The sequence below is a fragment of the Triticum aestivum genome, chromosome 3A, assembly GCF_018294505.1.
Source record: "Triticum aestivum cultivar Chinese Spring chromosome 3A, IWGSC CS RefSeq v2.1, whole genome shotgun sequence".
Taxonomy (NCBI): domain Eukaryota; kingdom Viridiplantae; phylum Streptophyta; class Magnoliopsida; order Poales; family Poaceae; genus Triticum; species Triticum aestivum.
In genome coordinates, this window is record NC_057800.1 from 29,883,387 (window position 1) to 29,901,396 (window position 18,010).

Below are 18,010 nucleotides of genomic sequence, written 5' to 3' on the forward strand. Positions count from 1 at the left end.
TAATTATATATGTAATTCACCATGTATATATTCATCAGTTGATCTACTTTGTCAATTTTATTACGTCCATGCAACCTACACTCTAATAGGTAATGATAGGTCCTAATCCCACCCGTGTATGTGTAGATTGGGTTCATTTTCCCATGCTATGCTCCGGATCCGACGCAAAATTTCGGCAGCACCTCCCCGCTGTTCTCCTGATACACGTCTCTGCAATAAACAGAGAGGATGTGTACCCGGAGAACAACAGGGGAGGCACTGACGAAATATATGCGTCGGATCCGGAGCAAAGCATATGGGAAAATGAACCCAATCTACACATACTCGGGCTGTCCATGGATAGCGTTGGACAATTCGAAAGAATCAAGGTTATAAATATGCAAATGCATGCATATTTATAACTATGACGCTTTCGAACGGGAGACACATATTGGTTACGCATACTGATGATTCAAGACACATATATAGCTAGCTATCAAGTTTCATCGGAATAGATCAAATAATTAATGGGGGAGGAGGACTTGTCATTTCTGCTCACCCACGAACGAAGGGGCAGAGCTCGTCAAACGCACGGCGAGGTCGTCGAACACCAAACCTCGCAGCGATGAAACAACTGCACATTTAAAACTACACGATCAACACAATTATATATGATGTTTTTCATAACAAAATCGAAAAATGTATGACCTAACTAATAATTCACAAATATATGACCCCATCGGCCTCTAGAAGGCCAAAGAACACCTTTTCGGGAGGTGTCGGTGGTCGGGGTGTCCTGTCGGTGTCGGGGTGCCGTGTCGGGGGCGGGGTGCTGTTTCGGGGTCGGGGGGTCGGGGTGTCGTGTCGATGTCGGGGTAGTGCCGTGTCGGTGTCGGGGTGTTGTTTCGGGTCGGGGTGTGGTGTCGGGGTCAGGGTGTCGGGTCAGGCTCGGGGTCGGGGTGTCGGGTCAGGCTTGGGGGTCGGGGTGTCGGGGTCGGGCTCGGGGTGTCGGGTCAGGCTTGGGGGGTCGGGCGTCGGGGTCGGGATCGGGGTGTCGGGGTCGGGTGTCGGGGTCGGGGTCGGGGTCGGGGTCGGGGTGTCGGGGTCGGGGTCTCGGGGTCGGGGTCGGGGTCTCGGGGTCGGGGTGTCGTGTCGGGGTGCCGGGTCGGGGTCTGGGTACCGTGTCGGGTCGGGGTCGGGGTGTCGGGGTCGGGGTCGGGGTGTCGGGTCAGGCTTGGGGGGTCGGAGTGTCGGGGTCGGGGTGTCGGGGTCGGGGTCGGGGTGTTGGGGTCGGGGTCTCGGGGTCGGGGTCGGGGTCTCGGGGTCGGGTTCGGGGTCTCGGGGTCGGGGTGTCGTGTCGGGGTGCCGGGTCGGGGTCAGGGTACCGTGTCGGGTCGGGTTTTTTTCCTTTTCTTCTTCTTCCTCTTTTTCCTTTTCTTCCTTTTTTTCCTTCTTCTTCTTATTCTTCTTCTTCTTCCTCCTTTCCTTTTTCCTCTTCTTCTTCTCCTCCTCTCCTCTTTCTTCTTCTTCTTCTTCCTCCTTTCCTTTTTCCTCTTCTTCTTCTCCTCCTCTCCTCTTTTTTGTTCTTCTTCTTCCTCCTTTCCTTTTTCCTCTTCTTCTTCTCCTCCTCTCCTCTTTTTTCTTCTTCTTCTTCTTCCTCTTCCTCTTTTTTCTTCTCCTCCTCCTCTTCTTCTTCTTCTCCTGATCTCCTCTTTTTCTCTTTTTCTTCTTTCCTAAAACTAAACTAAACCTAAAACTAAAACTAAAAAAACAGAAAAAGAAAAAAACTAAATCTAAACCTAAAACTAAACCTATAAACCTAAAACTAATCCTAAAACTAAAACTAAATCTAAACTAAACATAAACCTAAAACTAAAAAAACAGAAAAAAGGAAAAAAAGGATGAAGATCACCTGCAGGGTAGAGGAGGGGGGCGGTGCGGCCTAGGGCGGCGGAGGAGCGGGGCGGGGTGCCCTGGGGCGGCGGAGGAGGGGGGCGGGGCGGCCTGGGGCGGCGGCGCCGGGCCCGGCCGGGGCGGCGGGGCGCGGAGGTGCCGGGGCGCCGGGGCGTGGCGGCGCCCAGACAGCAGGGCAGTGGGGGCGGCGGGGGCAAAGGGGCGGGGGGGCGCTGGGGCGGCGGCGGGGGGCGCTGGGGCGGCGGCGGGGCGTGGTGCGACGGGGCGGTGGAGGTGGGAGAGAAAGAGAGAGAGGGGGGGGGTGTGGGGCGCGGCCCCGTTAACGTTACGTGGGGCCTCCCTCTTTGCCGTCCGCCACCCTTTGTCGTCCGCCTTCTTGCTCTTTGCCGTCCGCTAGCGGACGGCAAAAAGGGGGCCCGTTAGGTTTTTTTTTGCAGCTCGTCAGTGGGGCCCCTCTGTCAGGACCCCGACTCAATGCCACATAGATCTAGCATGTAACACTTCATATCACTTTGCGGCCTCACGCACGGTATTCCCACGGGTGTCGCCTTACCTTTACCCGGGACCGTTTGCGCCTTTTGGCACACGTATATGACAGTGTCGCTAGCATCCCTATGATAAGGAGCCCGGGCTGACATGGCTAGTTGTAAACCCAAAGTGGCACAAACTTACAGGGACAGGCATCCATGACCCAGCATCGAACGTGTCGATCATCAGCGAGTGAATCCAGGCTGTAGCACTGGGCTAGCAGGACTCCGGTGAACCGGGCTGTAGCGGGCTAACAGGACTCCGGTATTCATCGCGTGACATTTCCCCGAAGGGACAGACACAGGAACGAAGAAGGACACATGCCGGCCAGCCTAAGTGTTCCGGAGCAGTAGCAAGCTACCATGGCTCGGTGGAAACACTAGGAGACATTTCCCGGTAAGAGAGGCTACTAAAGATAAACAACTAGATAGTCAGATCCCACACATACCAAGCATTTCAATAACATACACACAATATGCTTGATATGTGCAATACAACATGGCATCACAAAATGACTCTACGACTCAAGTAATTTATTCAATAGGCTCCGAGGAGCGAGACATTACAAACATGGGTCTCATGACCCAACACTCAGAGCATACAAGTCAAAGCACAAGCGGAAGCTATCATGTCTGGGTACAGACATCTATAAATGAAAAAGGCTGAGAAGCCTGACTATCTATCAGATCCTGCCGAGGGCACAAGATCGTAGCTGAGGTAACAAGCTAAACGTCGAAGTCCAAGCGGAACTACTAGTGAGACTGAAGTCTCTCTGCAAAAACATAAAATAGGCAAACGTGAGTACAAATGTACCCAGCAAGACTTACATCAGAACTAACTACATATGCATCATTATCAACAAAGGGGATGGTGGAGTTTAACTGCAGCAAGCCAGCTTTGACTCGGTGGCTATCCTGGACTACGACTGCAAGTAACTCTTTTGAAGTGGCGCACACGAGTCCACATATTCACCAACCAATACACCACTATGGATCCGCTCCCGTCTCCCTACGAGAACGCCATCCATAGCACTCACGCTTATCTTGCGTATTTTAGAGTATCCACTTTCACTTGTCTATGAACTATGCAAGGGGTCCAAGCTTCCATATCCGAGGAATCCGGCTATTCGAATAGATGATGTTAACCCTGCAGGGGTGTACTTCTTCACACACGCTTTCGCCACTTATCGCCCTATACACGTCATGTACCTCGGCAACCTTCAAGCGGAAGCCGGGCGAGGGAGTCGGCCACGACCTGACTAACCGAACAAGTCTCTAGTCCAGGTTTATCGCCTATTCGGGTTCCATCCGCAAGGAGATCCGGCCGGGGTGTCGCTTACGGCCCCAAACGATGTGTGCAGGGTTCCCAAGCCCACCATCCGGGTGCCACTTGGTACACCGGGCCACTGTGCCTAGTCTGTCCCAAGCCCACCTGTACCGGGTGCCACTTGGTAGACTACTAACACTACCTACAAACACCAGAAACTAGTTGCAACTCCTGGACAGAGATCATGTTGATTAATAAGTCAAGAGGGGTCGAGTTACCGGAACCCAATGTGTGGTAGTAACTGGTCATGGATCACAAAACACAGAACTCAGTTCCTGAGGACGGCTGCAATGAGACAACCCACCATGTACTCCTACATGGCCTCTCACCGCTACCTTTACCAAATCGTGTTCACACACTTAGTTCACCCATAGTAGGACATGTTCACACGCCTCTGATTCATCCCCGATGAATCAGACCTGACTCAACTCTAAGCAGTAGCAGGCATGACAAACAAGCATGAATGAGTAGGCACATCAGGGCTCAAACAACTCCTACTCATGCTAGTGGGTTTCATCTATTTACTGTGGCAATGATAGGTCATGCAAAGGATAAAGGGTTCAGCTACCGCAGCAAGTATCAAATATGTCGTTGTTGTCCTAATGCAGTAAAAGAGAGCAGGAGCGAGAGAGTGGGATTTTATCGGAACGAACAAGGGGGTTTTGCTTGCCTGGCACTTCTGAAGATAACATTGAGTCTTCATCAGTGTCAACGATCACGTCATCGGTATCACGTCTATCGAGAGGGGACAAATACCGGCAACACAGAAAGGAACACAATCAATGCAATGCACAATATGATGCATGACCATGACATGGCAAAATGAATGTGTTTTGAGCTAATGCAACTAGCAACAGATTAAATGAAGTTGGTTTGAATACAAGATTCAAATTCAAACTCCATATGTGATTTTTCAAATGTCATTCACTTCATTTTCCCTAAACAGTAGTGATAAGTTGTTCTAACATGCATGAAAATGGTACAGATGGATTCCTTGAATTTTTCTGATAATTTTTCATATATAAATTATTTAATTTAGAGTTACGGTTGAATTTCTATGATTTATTGAAGTTTTAGCTATTTCCTGGAATTTCCTGATTATTTTTAAAATAAACTAAATTCCAGAAAAGGAATATTGCGTCAGCATGACGCCGGGGTGACGTCAGCAGGTCAAAGGCGTCGACCAGGTCAAACCTGACCAGTGGGGTCCACTGGTCAGTGACCCAGTCAACTAACCAAGTTAGTTAGCCCTAACTAACTTAGTTAGCCGGGCGGGGCCCGCATGTTAGTGGCCTATCTAATTAGCTAAGTTAATTAGCGCTAACTAATCTAACACTAATCAAGCAGGCGCCTGGGCCCACATGTCAGGGGGTCAAACCCCGGGTCAACTCGCCGGAGTTGACCCGCGGCTCGTCGCCGGTGAAGCCCGAGACGGCGGAGGGGGTCAGAATTCCTCCTCCGGCGACCAAATGGCCGGCGGAGGGCAGCTACGTGACGCTGAAGATCCCGCGCGTCGAGTGGTGCGGTCAGTTAGGCCGGGGGCGACCTATATCGACGGCGGCGAGCTCAAAGGCGGCGGCCGGAGTTCGGGCAACCGCGGAGATGGCGCTATAGGGCATGGCAGGGAGCACTCGTGGGTGTTTCGGGTTCGCAGGAGCGCGGTGAGCACGCTGGTGATGCTCGGGCGAGCGGACGAGCTCAGGAGCATGGAGCTTGTCGGCCGTGGCGGCGGCGAGCTTCGGCGGAGGTGGGGAACGGGGCTAGAGCAAGAACGCGAGCAGGAGAGGAGGGGGAATCGGTCCATGAGCTCACTGTGGTTGCAGAGCGCGTCTCAGTGGGCTCGGGGGCGACCTGTCGGCGGTGAATCGAACGGCGGCGATCGCCGGCCGTGGCGACGAAGATGGCGGTGATGGCGTCACTGCAGGGCTCCGGGTGTTGCTTGGAGGGGTGGGGAGGGAGAGTAGGTCGAGGCAGAGCTTTGGGAGGCGTCGGGGAGGCTAGGGGTGGCCGGTGGCCATGGGTACGGCGACAATGACGGCGAGCTCCGCTCGGTGGTGTGCGCGAGAGGGAAGCAGAGGAGGGAATGGGGTCTAGGGGGAGAGAGGAGAGGTGCAGGGGGCGAGGGGGAGTGCGTGGCGTCTTCGGGCGTCGAGGAGGGAGGCAACCAGGCAGGAGGTGGCCAGGGGGGAAGCAGGAGGTGGCCGAGGCCTCTCGGGCGCGCGCCACGCCTCGCCTCTGTTCGTCCTCCTGGCAGAGGAGGAAGAGGACAAGGGGGAGGAGGTGGGCTGGGCTGGCCAGGTGGGGGAGCTGGGCCAGGCTCTGGTGGGCTGCACGGGTAAGGCCAGGTAACTTCCTTCTCTCTCTCTCTCTCTCTCTTTTATTTACTGTTTTCTATTTTGTTCTGTTTTGTTTATTTTTATTTAATTTATTTTGCCACTGTTTTGAATTTAAAAATAATTCAAACAATGCCAAAAACTCCTCTGAATATTTTATATTGCTAGATGGACTTTTCCAAAAGCTTATAAAATATATCAGGGGTATTTGAAATTATATTCTAAGTATATGAATATAACTCAAATTCAAATAGCTAATGAATTAAATCCAAAGTCCCAAAAATAATTCCTTAAAAATGTTCAATATTTTGGTTGGGACCAGAACCCTTACCAAAAGTTATCAAACATTTAAGAAGAGCATTTTGGAGCAATGAATGAGATTTCTAGGGTTTTTGCCCCTCTTTTATTTAAGTTTTTGAGGCTTCCAAAATTCCCTCAGTTCAAATTTTCAGAATTTAAACATGATGCACACATGAGCTAGCCTAGAGCACTACCAGCAGCTAGGGATGTGACAACTCACCCCCACTAAACAAAAATCTCGCCCCGAGATTCGAGTGTAGGGTAAGGTGAAGGGGAAACGCAACTAGTATAATCTTCACGATCCAGGGTGCACTTCATAGGAACGTTGATTCGATCACCATCATTGTCTTGATGTCTTGCTTTGAGAACTCCAGTTATTATGACAAAGAGAGGAGAAGGAGACTCTAGAAGAATCGATCTTCTCGAAGGTCGAACAACTCAGGATTAACTCACGGAATGGGTCATAGCAACATCTCTCGAGCTGAGACACGAGATACACATCAAGAGGGGTGGAGAGAAACGGATGACGAAGGTTCACTAGGTGGACAACAATTCCACACTTAAGAAGGTGGTAATCGATTGTCAACGTAGCGAGGATTTTAGTTGCCATGATAGCACAACGGGGCACCTTAGGGATGGTGACTCGTAGATATATCCCCTTAAGTGGCAAAAAGAATTACTTTTGATTCAGAGATCATTGAAACTCTTTATACCAGCCCAAGGCAATTCTTGAGTGATCGTTTGGAGGGGGTCGGTAGAATGGCATACTCGGACTTGGATGATGTGGATTACCTTGTTGAAGACAACGTAATGGATGAATTTGCTTATCACCGGAAATGGAAGAGACCCATGGTAGAATGGCACATTGGTGGTGCAAGCTGGGAACAAAATGCAAATGCTGGGAATGATTCTGGTAACTGGGGAAGAACCCAACAATAGAGGGTGAATTCACTGTTTGAAAGGGTCATAGCATTGCCGAGGAAACTGAGAGCAAACCCAGTTAGTGCCGATGATAACACCTAGCGCTTGTGCGTGCTCTCAAGAACTTGAGCATTTCCATATTCATCAAGGTTTTACCAACATCTGTGTCAAGGATCCTGGCAACACAACACACCACCATGATGAACAACGATGGACGATGCAGATGCATAGAAAGATAACATCAACTCAGATTTCACCCTAGCGAGGCCAAGGAAACAAAATCTGGATGATCGACCGAGAGACATTTAGCACTCCGCTTCTAATGTTCTCCTTGACGTGCTAGTGTAACCCATTCATAGATATGGTTTGATAACTAGAACATCAAGTAAGGTCGGACTTCGGGAGCAATAGAATCCATAAGGAACAGTTACAGAGGTAAATCCTACGAAATCCTTATGGGGAGGTGGCCAACTTCCTCAAACAAGATACTACAATGATAGGTCTTCCGGCTGGGTGTGTTGGCCACGACATCCACTTTACCGGTTATCGAGGGACCAATATTATAGTTGTTGGGAAATGTTCCAACCATCATATCTGCCTGAGATTCAGATCTGGTTGGTGTCAGGATATTCTAGACTCATCGAGTCTAGGAAGAAAAATGAAAGTTTGCAACACAAATCGACGAGATGACGTTGCGAGATTCTCGGGAAATGAACTACGATAGCAAGCTCCAAAACATGAGCTGGTTCTGCTACAAACATGTGAACATGTTGTCCCAGACAAGCACGACCACATGGTAGTCTTATAATAAACACTACCGAGTTCTGGTTGGGAACCATCATCGAGGATATCAAAGTTCTTGATTAAGCCCGGGTTAGCTCTTAAAAAGAACTCCTTCTCCTAGAACAAATCAGTCAGTGGCTTGGTGTGCTAGGATACACATATGGAATGAAGATGATCAGTCTATCAAACCACAGAATACTTCGCACGTGCATAACTGACTTTGGATGGTTCCAGAGGAGGTAAAACATGCTTTCTCGAATTCACGGCGGCAACTTACATCAAATGCACGTGAATCAAAGGAAGTCACTTCTTCCATCCAAACATATACCTCAGAGACGGAACTCGAAGGCATTGTTTACAAAGTTTCCAACAATAGCTTAATGTTCAACAAAATCATGGAGGAGATAAGGATGTTGTCAACGGGCTCAACAACAATTCATCCGGGTTCCCTTTTTAAAAGGAATTCCATAGTTAAGTGAACACGGTGATAGCATTGGTCAGACCCAAAAGATATAATGGTGTATGCTCGAGGGATCAACCACGAGTAAGACAACATTACGAACATCGTTGGTTCTGACTTGATTTGACGATAGCCCACACTCAAATCAAAGGATTGATAAGACAATAGGTCCAGCAACTGATCACAGGGACCAATCGATGAAGATATCATCTTTCTTCAACACACACTACACAAGAATATCCCTTTGGAACGAACTAAGTCAGGCAAGCTTTTATCTTCCAACCCTCCAAGTTGTCGTTTAGCTTAACCAACTAGCTCAGGGATATCTAACACCGATTCTTGGAGAGAAGGTGGTTCACAAGAAACCAACTTGATCACGAGCTCAACATAGCGGTCAGGTGACAACCTGGTAATACTTCCGAGAAGATCTTCGGAAATGACGAACCACCGGTATGTTACTAAGCTCGAGAACAATCTTGCTTTTCAGGGCAAGACGATATGATCAATAGAGCAAGGATTTGAAATAATCCTAACTCATCGATCGAGGAGTGAACCAGGAGAATGGACTAGGTAGCACGATCAATCTTAGAATGATGATCCAATAACCAACACACTAAGAATGAAATTATTGTCCTTTAACTACCAAGCAATGGGGTTGCTAGGAGTATTGAGTTCACACATCATGATTCACTTGTCGGCACTCCGGCTGCAACAACACAGAACCGAGGAATGAAAAAGGATGGCGAGAAGTATCACTATGTCAAGAATTCACAAAAGGTGGTGCAATTCTCATGAAATTCCTATCATAAAGAAGGTAATACTTCCGGGTAGAGCAGACCAGAAGCTGAATTGTAACTTGATCTGCGGAACACAACTACTTTGACCCAATCCTAGATATGGATGAGGTACTGGAGTTTGTTTCTCCTATTCATTCTGAAATAGAATGGCCTGGCGGACCACAAGGGTAATAGGCATCGACGAACGAATGCACGCATACTCTTGACTATCAATTGATAGACGAGGGTCAAAAGACAACTAAAGAGGGACAACTCAAAGGAACATGCGATTTTCTGAGTTGTGGATGCATGGTTTAGCATGTCGAACGAATTCCACATATTTCTTCCGGATAACCCATGCAGAAAGGTAGAACTGGCAGAGTCACAATGTAGAATCGAGAACCCATCGAGAGCACTCTGATTGTGATCTTTCGATCAGCGAGGAACATCTGCCATAAGCGGTTCATAGTATTTGGAAGAAAGGAATACCACGAACATCGAGGACTAATGCAAAGGTTACTAATAACCTAAAGGAACGAGCAAAACTATCAACATAAGCAAGTAGGGTGAATCTCGGGTTCAAGAACCCAGGAATAGAATACCTACTCCTAAGTAGCATCACGGGACGCTTTCGGGAATGATGGCCAGAATCATCACACTGGGATCACAAAACATGGCTAGACTACTAGATGATCCCCTAAGACACCTAGGGTCATAATACTAGCTCCAACATATATGTCAAGGCAATAAAGTACCTCAACTCACTGATTTGTGTGATTAATCTGACCAAAGGCACATCGGAAACAGGAGGAAGGGATTTGCAAATGCATCCGACTATTTAGAAACCTGGGATGACTCGGACAGCATAACGGCTGTAAATGCTCAGAAAAGATTTGAGACATTCACAAAAGGGTGGCATAACCACTCAGAAGCACAATATCACGGTTTCGAGATCAACAATTAACATACAGAAGCAGTAAAAACTGAACAGAGGCTTAATCCAACAATCTATAAGTCTACGGATTAGTAACACGTGATCCTGATAGAAAGAAGAGATAGCCTAGTTCTTAATCCCCGTAGAAGAGAGGATGATGACTCAGATCAGAAGGCCATGAGGTATAAGGAGTAAAAAGAGCCTTACGTTCCATCCACAATCAATTCCCTTATATAACTAAAGAATTTCTAGACTCAACTTCGACCAGTTTGGCTTGGTAATCCTACAGGCAGTCAAGCTCTAATACCAACGCTGTCAGGACCCCGACTCAATGCCACATAGATCTAGCATGTAACACTTCATATCACTTTGCGGCCTCACGCACGGTATTCCCACGGGTGTCGCCTTACCTTTACCCGGGACCGTTTGCGCCTTTTGGCACACGTATAGACATGGCTAGTTGTAAACCCAAAGTGGCACAAACTTACAGGGACAGGCATCCATGACCCAGCATCGAACGTGTCGGTCATCAGCGAGTGAATCCAGGCTATAGCACTGGGCTAGCAGGACTCCGGTGAACCGGGCTGTAGCGGGCTAACAGGACTCCGGTATTCATCGCGTGACATTTCCCCGAAGGGACAGACACAGGAACGAAGAAGGACACATGCCGGCCAGCCTAAGTGTTCCGGAGCAGTAGCAAGCTACCATGGCTCGGTGGAAACACTAGGAGACATTTCCCAGTAAGAGAGGCTACTAAAGATAAACAACTAGATAGTCAGATCCCACACATACCAAGCATTTCAATAACATACACACAATATGCTTGATATGTGCAATACAACATGGCATCACAGAATGACTCTACGACTCAAGTAATTTATTCAATAGGCTCCGAGGAGCGAGACATTACAAACATGGGTCTCATGACCCAACACTCAGAGCATACAAGTCAAAGCACAAGCGGAAGCTATCATGTCTGGGTACAGACATCTATAAATGAAAAAGGCTGAGAAGCCTGACTATCTATCAGATCCTGCCGAGGGCACAAGATCGTAGCTGAGGTAACAAGCTAAACGTCGAAGTCCAAGCGGAACTACTAGTGAGACTGAAGTCTCTCTGCAAAAACATAAAATAGGCAAACGTGAGTACAAATGTACCCAGCAAGACTTACATCAGAACTAACTACATATGCATCATTATCAACAAAGGGGATGGTGGAGTTTAACTGCAGCAAGCCAACTTTGACTCGGTGGCTATCCTGGACTACGACTACAAGTAACTCTTTTGAAGTGGCGCACACGAGTCCACATATTCACCAACCAATACACCACTATGGATCCGCTCCCGTCTCCCTATGAGAACGCCATCCATAGCACTCACGCTTATCTTGCGTATTTTAGAGTATCCACTTTCACTTGTCTATGAACTATGCAAGGGGTCCAAGCTTCCATATCCGAGGAATCCGGCTATTCGAATAGATGATGTTAACCCTGCAGGGGTGTACTTCTTCACACACGCTTTCGCCACTTATCGCCCTGTACACGTCATGTACCTCGGCAACCTTCAAGCGGAAGCCGGGCGAGGGAGTCGGCCACGACCTGACTAACCAAACAAGTCTCTAGTCCAGGTTTATCGCCTATTCGGGTTCCATCCGCAAGGAGATCCGGCCGGGGTGTCGCTTACGGCCCCAAACGATGTGTGCAGGGTTCCCAAGCCCACCATCCGGGTGCCACTTGGTACACCGGGCCACTGTGCCTAGTCTGTCCCAAGCCCACCTGTACCGGGTGCCACTTGGTAGACTACTAACACTACCTACAAACACCAGAAACTAGTTGCAACTCCTGGACAGAGATCATGTTGATTAATAAGTCGAGAGGGGTCGAGTTACCGGAACCCAATGTGTGGTAGTAACTGGTCATGGATCACAAAACACAGAACTCAGTTCCTGAGGACGGCTGCAATGAGACAACCCACCATGTACTCCTAAATGGCCTCTCACCGCTACCTTTACCAAATCGTGTTCACACACTTAGTTCACCCATAGTAGGACATGTTCACACGCCTCTGATTCATCCCCGATGAATCAGACCTGACTCAACTCTAAGCAGTAGCAGGCATGACAAACAAGCATGAATGAGTAGGCACATCAGGGCTCAAACAACTCCTACTCATGCTAGTGGGTTTCATCTATTTACTGTGGCAATGACAGGTCATGCAAAGGATAAAGGGTTCAGCTACCGCAGCAAGTATCAAATATGTCGTTGTTGTCCTAATGCAGTAAAAGAGAGCAGGAGCGAGAGAGTGGGATTTTATCGGAATGAACAAGGGGGTTTTGCTTGCCTGGCACTTCTGAAGATAACATTGAGTCTTCATCAGTGTCAACGATCACGTCATCGGTATCACGTCTATCGAGAGGGGACAAATACCGGCAACACAGAAAGGAACACAATCAATGCAATGCACAATATGATGCATGATCATGACATGGCAAAATGAATGTGTTTTGAGCTAATGCAACTAGCAACAGATTAAATGAAGTTGGTTTGAATACAAGATTCAAATTCAAACTCCATATGTGATTATTCAAATGTCATTCACTGCATTTTCCCTAAACAGTAGTGATAAGTTGTTCTAACATGCATGAAAATGGTACAGATGGATTCCTTGAATTTTTCTGATAATTTTTCATATATAAATTATTTAATTTAGAGTTACGGTTGAATTTCTATGATTTATTGAAGTTTTAGCTATTTCCTGGAATTTCCTGATTATTTTTAAAATAAACTAAATTCCAGAAAAGGAATATTGCGTCAGCATGACGCCGGGGTGACGTCAGCAGGTCAAAGGCATCGACCAGGTCAAACCTGACCAGTGGGGTCCACTGGTCAGTGACCTAGTCAACTAACCAAGTTAGTTAGCCCTAACTAACTTAGTTAGCTGGGCGGGGCCCGCATGTCAGTGGCCTATCTAATTAGCTAAGTTAATTAGCGCTAACTAATCTAACACTAATCAAGCAGGCGCCTGGGCCCACACGTCAGGGGGTCAAACCCCGGGTCAACTCGCCGGAGTTGACCCGCGGCTCGTCGCCGGTGAAGCCCGAGACGGCGGAGGGGGTCAGAATTCCTCCTCCGGCGACCAAATGGCCGGCGGAGGGCAGCTACGTGACACTGAAGATCCCGCGCGTCGAGTGGTGCGGTCAGTTAGGCCGGGGGCGACCTATATCGACGGCGGCGAGCTCAAAGGCGGCGGCCGGAGTTCGGGCAACCGCGGAGATGGCGCTATAGGGCATGGCAGGGAGCACTCGTGGGTGTTTCGGGTTCGCAGGAGCGCGGTGAGCACGCTGGTGATGCTCGGGCGAGCGGACGAGCTCAGGAGCATGGAGCTCGTCGGCCGTGGCGGCGGCGAGCTTCGGCGGAGGTGGGGAACGGGGCTAGAGCAAGAACGCGAGCAGGAGAGGAGGGGGAATCGGTCCATGAGCTCACTATGGTTGCAGAGCGCGTCTCAGTGGGCTCGGGGGTGACCTGTCGGCGGTGAATCGAACGGCGGCGATCGCCGGCCGTGGCGACGAAGATGGCGGTGATGGCGTCACTGCAGGGCTCCGGGTGTTGCTTGGAGGGGTGGGGAGGGAGAGTAGGTCGAGGCAGAGCTTTGGGAGGCGTCGGGGAGGCTAGGGGTGGCCGGTGGCCATGGGTACGGCGACGATGACGGCGAGCTCCGCTCGGTGGTGTGCGCGAGAGGGAAGCAGAGGAGGGAATGGGGTCCAGGGGGAGAGAGGAGAGGTGCAGGGGGCGAGGGGGAGTGCGTGGCGTCTCCGGGCGTCGAGGAGGGAGGCAACCAGGCAGGAGGTGGCCAGGGGGGAAGCAGGAGGTGGCCGAGGCCTCTCGGGCGCGCGCCACGCCTCGCCTCTGTTCGTCCTCCTTGCAGAGGAGGAAGAGGACAAGGGGGAGGAGGTGGGCTGGGCTGGCCAGGTGGGGGAGCTGGGCCAGGCTCTGGTGGGCTGCACGGGTAAGGCCAGGTAACTTCCTTCTCTCTCTCTCTTTTATTTACTGTTTTCTATTTTGTTCTGTTTTGTTTATTTTTATTTAATTTATTTTGCCACTGTTTTGAATTTAAAAATAATTCAAACAATGCCAAAAACTCCTCTGAATATTTTATATTGCTAGATGGACTTTTCCAAAAGCTTATAAAATATATCAGGGGTATTTGAAATTATATTCTAAGTATATGAATATAACTCAAATTCAAATAGCTAATGAATTAAATCCAAAGTCCCAAAAATAATTCCTTAAAAATGTTCAATATTTTGGTTGGGACCAGAACCCTTACCAAAAATTATCAAACATTTAAGAAGAGCATTTTGGAGCAATGAATGAGATTTCTAGGGTTTTTGCCCCTCTTTTATTTAAGTTTTTGAGGCTTCCAAAATTCCCTCAGTTCAAATTTTCAGAATTTAAACATGATGCACACATGAGCTAGCCTAGAGCACTACCAGTAGCTAGGGATGTGACACCCTCCCTCTTTGCCGTCCGCTAGCCGACGGCAAAGAATCTTTGCCGTCCGCTAGCCGACGGCAAAGAATCTTTGCCGTCTGCTAGCGGACGGCAAAGAACTGGCTGCTGGCAAACTTGGTCTTTGCCATCAGCCAGTTCTTTGCCGTCTGCTTTTTGGAAGCTGATGGCAAAGAACTTCTTTGCCGTCCGCTAGCGGACGGCAAAGAACTGGCAGATGGCAAACTAGCTGATTCCAGTAGTGATGGTCGCCTGCAGGGTAGAGCAAAACGATATTTTAGAACCAAGAAAAAATTTGGCATGACTTTCCCTAAAAATAGGACCAAAAATAATGCTTAATGCCAAAATTCTCGCCGAAACGGAAATGAATCAACATTCCGGCAAAATATTGGCAACTATCGCATTTCAAATACCAGTACACCTCCAAACACAAACACATATGCAACACCACAAACATATGCAACACCACGAACATACATAGATCTAGCTAGGCCATAAAAAGTGCATGTGCACATTGTTGTAGGGAGAACAACATAAATATAGCTTCCCCCCTTACTTACCTATCAAAACAAGGTAATTTAACCACTTAAATTGAATGAATCTATGGTGGAAATGAGGTGAAAAAGAGGAGGCACCCGAGACAAGGAGGAGGTGGAGAGAATGAAGTGGGGAGAAAGTGAGTGTGGGTAGGAGAGGCTGTCCAAAATATCTTGTTGCTGCCCACTTACTAATTGCGCACCAACTCTAAATGTGCCATTAGTAATCCAGGTTACTAATGGCGCACCTTCTGGTGGTGCGCCATTAGTAGTTTTGCAAAAAAAAACATACTAATGGACAGTGCGCCATTACTAGTTTAAACTAGTAATGGCGTACGGTGGAACAGTGTGCCATTAGTAGTTTTGCAAAAAAGGGAATAAAAAATATAATAAAAAAACAACATTAGTGGCGCACTTTCCGGCAGGTGCGCCATTACTAGTTACAACTAGTAATGGCGCACTATGTCTGGATGCGCCATTAGTATGTTTGGACAGGCGCACTAGTTAAATTTTTTTTGATACTTATGGCGCACCCTGGGCCAGGTGCGCCATTAGTAGTTTCAACTCTAATGGCGTATCAGGAGGTGGTGCGCCATTAGTATATACTAATGGCGCACCGCTTGTCTGGTGCACCATTAGTGTCAATCCCATCTATAGCCCTTTTTCTAGTAGTGACGTGGCGTGAGCTCGCGCCCTGGTATGCGGGACCTTTAGTACCCGTTGGTGTTACCAACCGGTACTAAAGGTTTTTTTTGAATTTTTTTTTGAAAATTTTGGAATTTTTTTTTTATTTTTTTGATTTTTAATTTTTCTGAATTATTTGGTGATTTAGTCTCTAATCACCTCTCTTAACTGCTCAAGTGTGGATCACTCATTCCAAATAATCTAACTTCGAGACTGGTCACCCATCCCTCTCACTACTCCAGCCCGAGCACGCTTAACTTTCGGGTTCTATTCTCCTTCATTTCCAAGTCTGCACTTGTTCTTTTCCTGACAATACTAAGATGCCAATCCTAGCTTGAGCATGAAGTCACACATTTCACTATTTGAGTTTGAAACTATTATTCTAAAAAACAGTAATTATTTAGTAACACTAATATTTCTTGAATAAGTTTGACCATAGTTTGACCATGTTTGACCATAGTTTGACCACAGTTTGACCACAGTTTGACCAGATTTGACCAAAATTCAAAAAATTGAAATAATTATTTAGTAACACTAATATTCTTGAATAATTATGTAGTAACATTAATACTTCTTGAATAAGTATTTGACCAGATTTAACAAAAAAAATTAAAAAAAAACTTAAATATGACCATATCTTTTTTTCCTTTTGGAATTTGAGGATTCTAAAAAATTGCAAACAGGCCGTAGGCAGTTTCCATCGGATGCGGATTTTCGTGCTGATTTTTTTGATATATTATACATTTTTTTCCGACATCGTATGCAAAAGTTATAGCCGTTTTACATTTTCCCTACACTTTTTGCAAAACATGTCCAAATTTAAGTTTTCAAATTTTCCTAACTAGTAGATGTAGTAATATAACTACCTCTCGAAGGATTTTATTTTTTGAAGTTTTTATCATTTTCTTTTGATTTTTCAGAACTGAAATGGCGACACACGGGGGGGGGGGGGGGGGTAGAGTTTGAAAATTGCCCTATAGTGCCGGTTTGTGTCACAAACCAGTACTATAGGTCAGACCCCTTTAGTACCAGTTCATGGCACAAACCGATACTAAAGGTTAGCCCTTTAGTACCATTTTGTGCCACGAACCGGTACTAAAGGTGATCGTGGGGCCCCAGCCTGACGCCAGCCTGCCATCACCCCTTTAGTACCGGTTCGTGGCACAAACCGGTACTAAAGGTTCAACAAGAACCGGCATTAATGCATAGTCGTTCGAACCGGCACTAATGGTACCATTAGTGCCGGCTCAAATTCAAACCGGCACTAATGTGCTTCACGTTTGACCCTTTTTCTACTAGTGTCAAGGTGCACCAGCAGCCTTGCAACTGGCAAGCTGTTCGGCATCTACTTCCAGCCGAGTTTTCGTCATGCGGTCGTAAGAAATTAGATGAAATGTAACAACTATTTTATTTTTAGTGTTGGCATTACTGCATTGTGTCATTTTGCTTTTTTACACAGATCATCCCATGCAATTTGAGGTTGAAATTCAACAAGCTGACAGGAGACACTGTGACATTTGAGGCTTCTGGGGGCCGTACACTATGGAAGTCGAGAAAGGATGCAATATGTCACAGATTGGAGGAGATGGATGGGCCCGTTTCCTTGCCCACATGCGTCTTACTAGTGGTGAGTTGATCAGCTTCTCCTTCAGAGCAGAAAGACCCAAGCTGGTTGTCATTTATCTCAACCTGGTGGAAGATGTCGAAGATGATGAAGATGACGAAGATGATGAAGATAATGAGGACCCGCTAGATGAAGATGATGAGAACCCACTTCATGAAGCCATCATATCTCAAAGAATGAGGCTGAGCGAGGAGGAGGTGTGCAACCTATGGGACATAATTCCGCCATGTGATGACTTTGTCGGGGTGCCATTCGTGACCCGCCTGACAAGTACCATGGTCGATCAACATGAAATGGTATGTTATACGTACTGCCTGTAGTAATTTGATGATATATATATATATATATATATATATATATATATATATATATATATATATATGCTTTATTGTTATACTTACAAA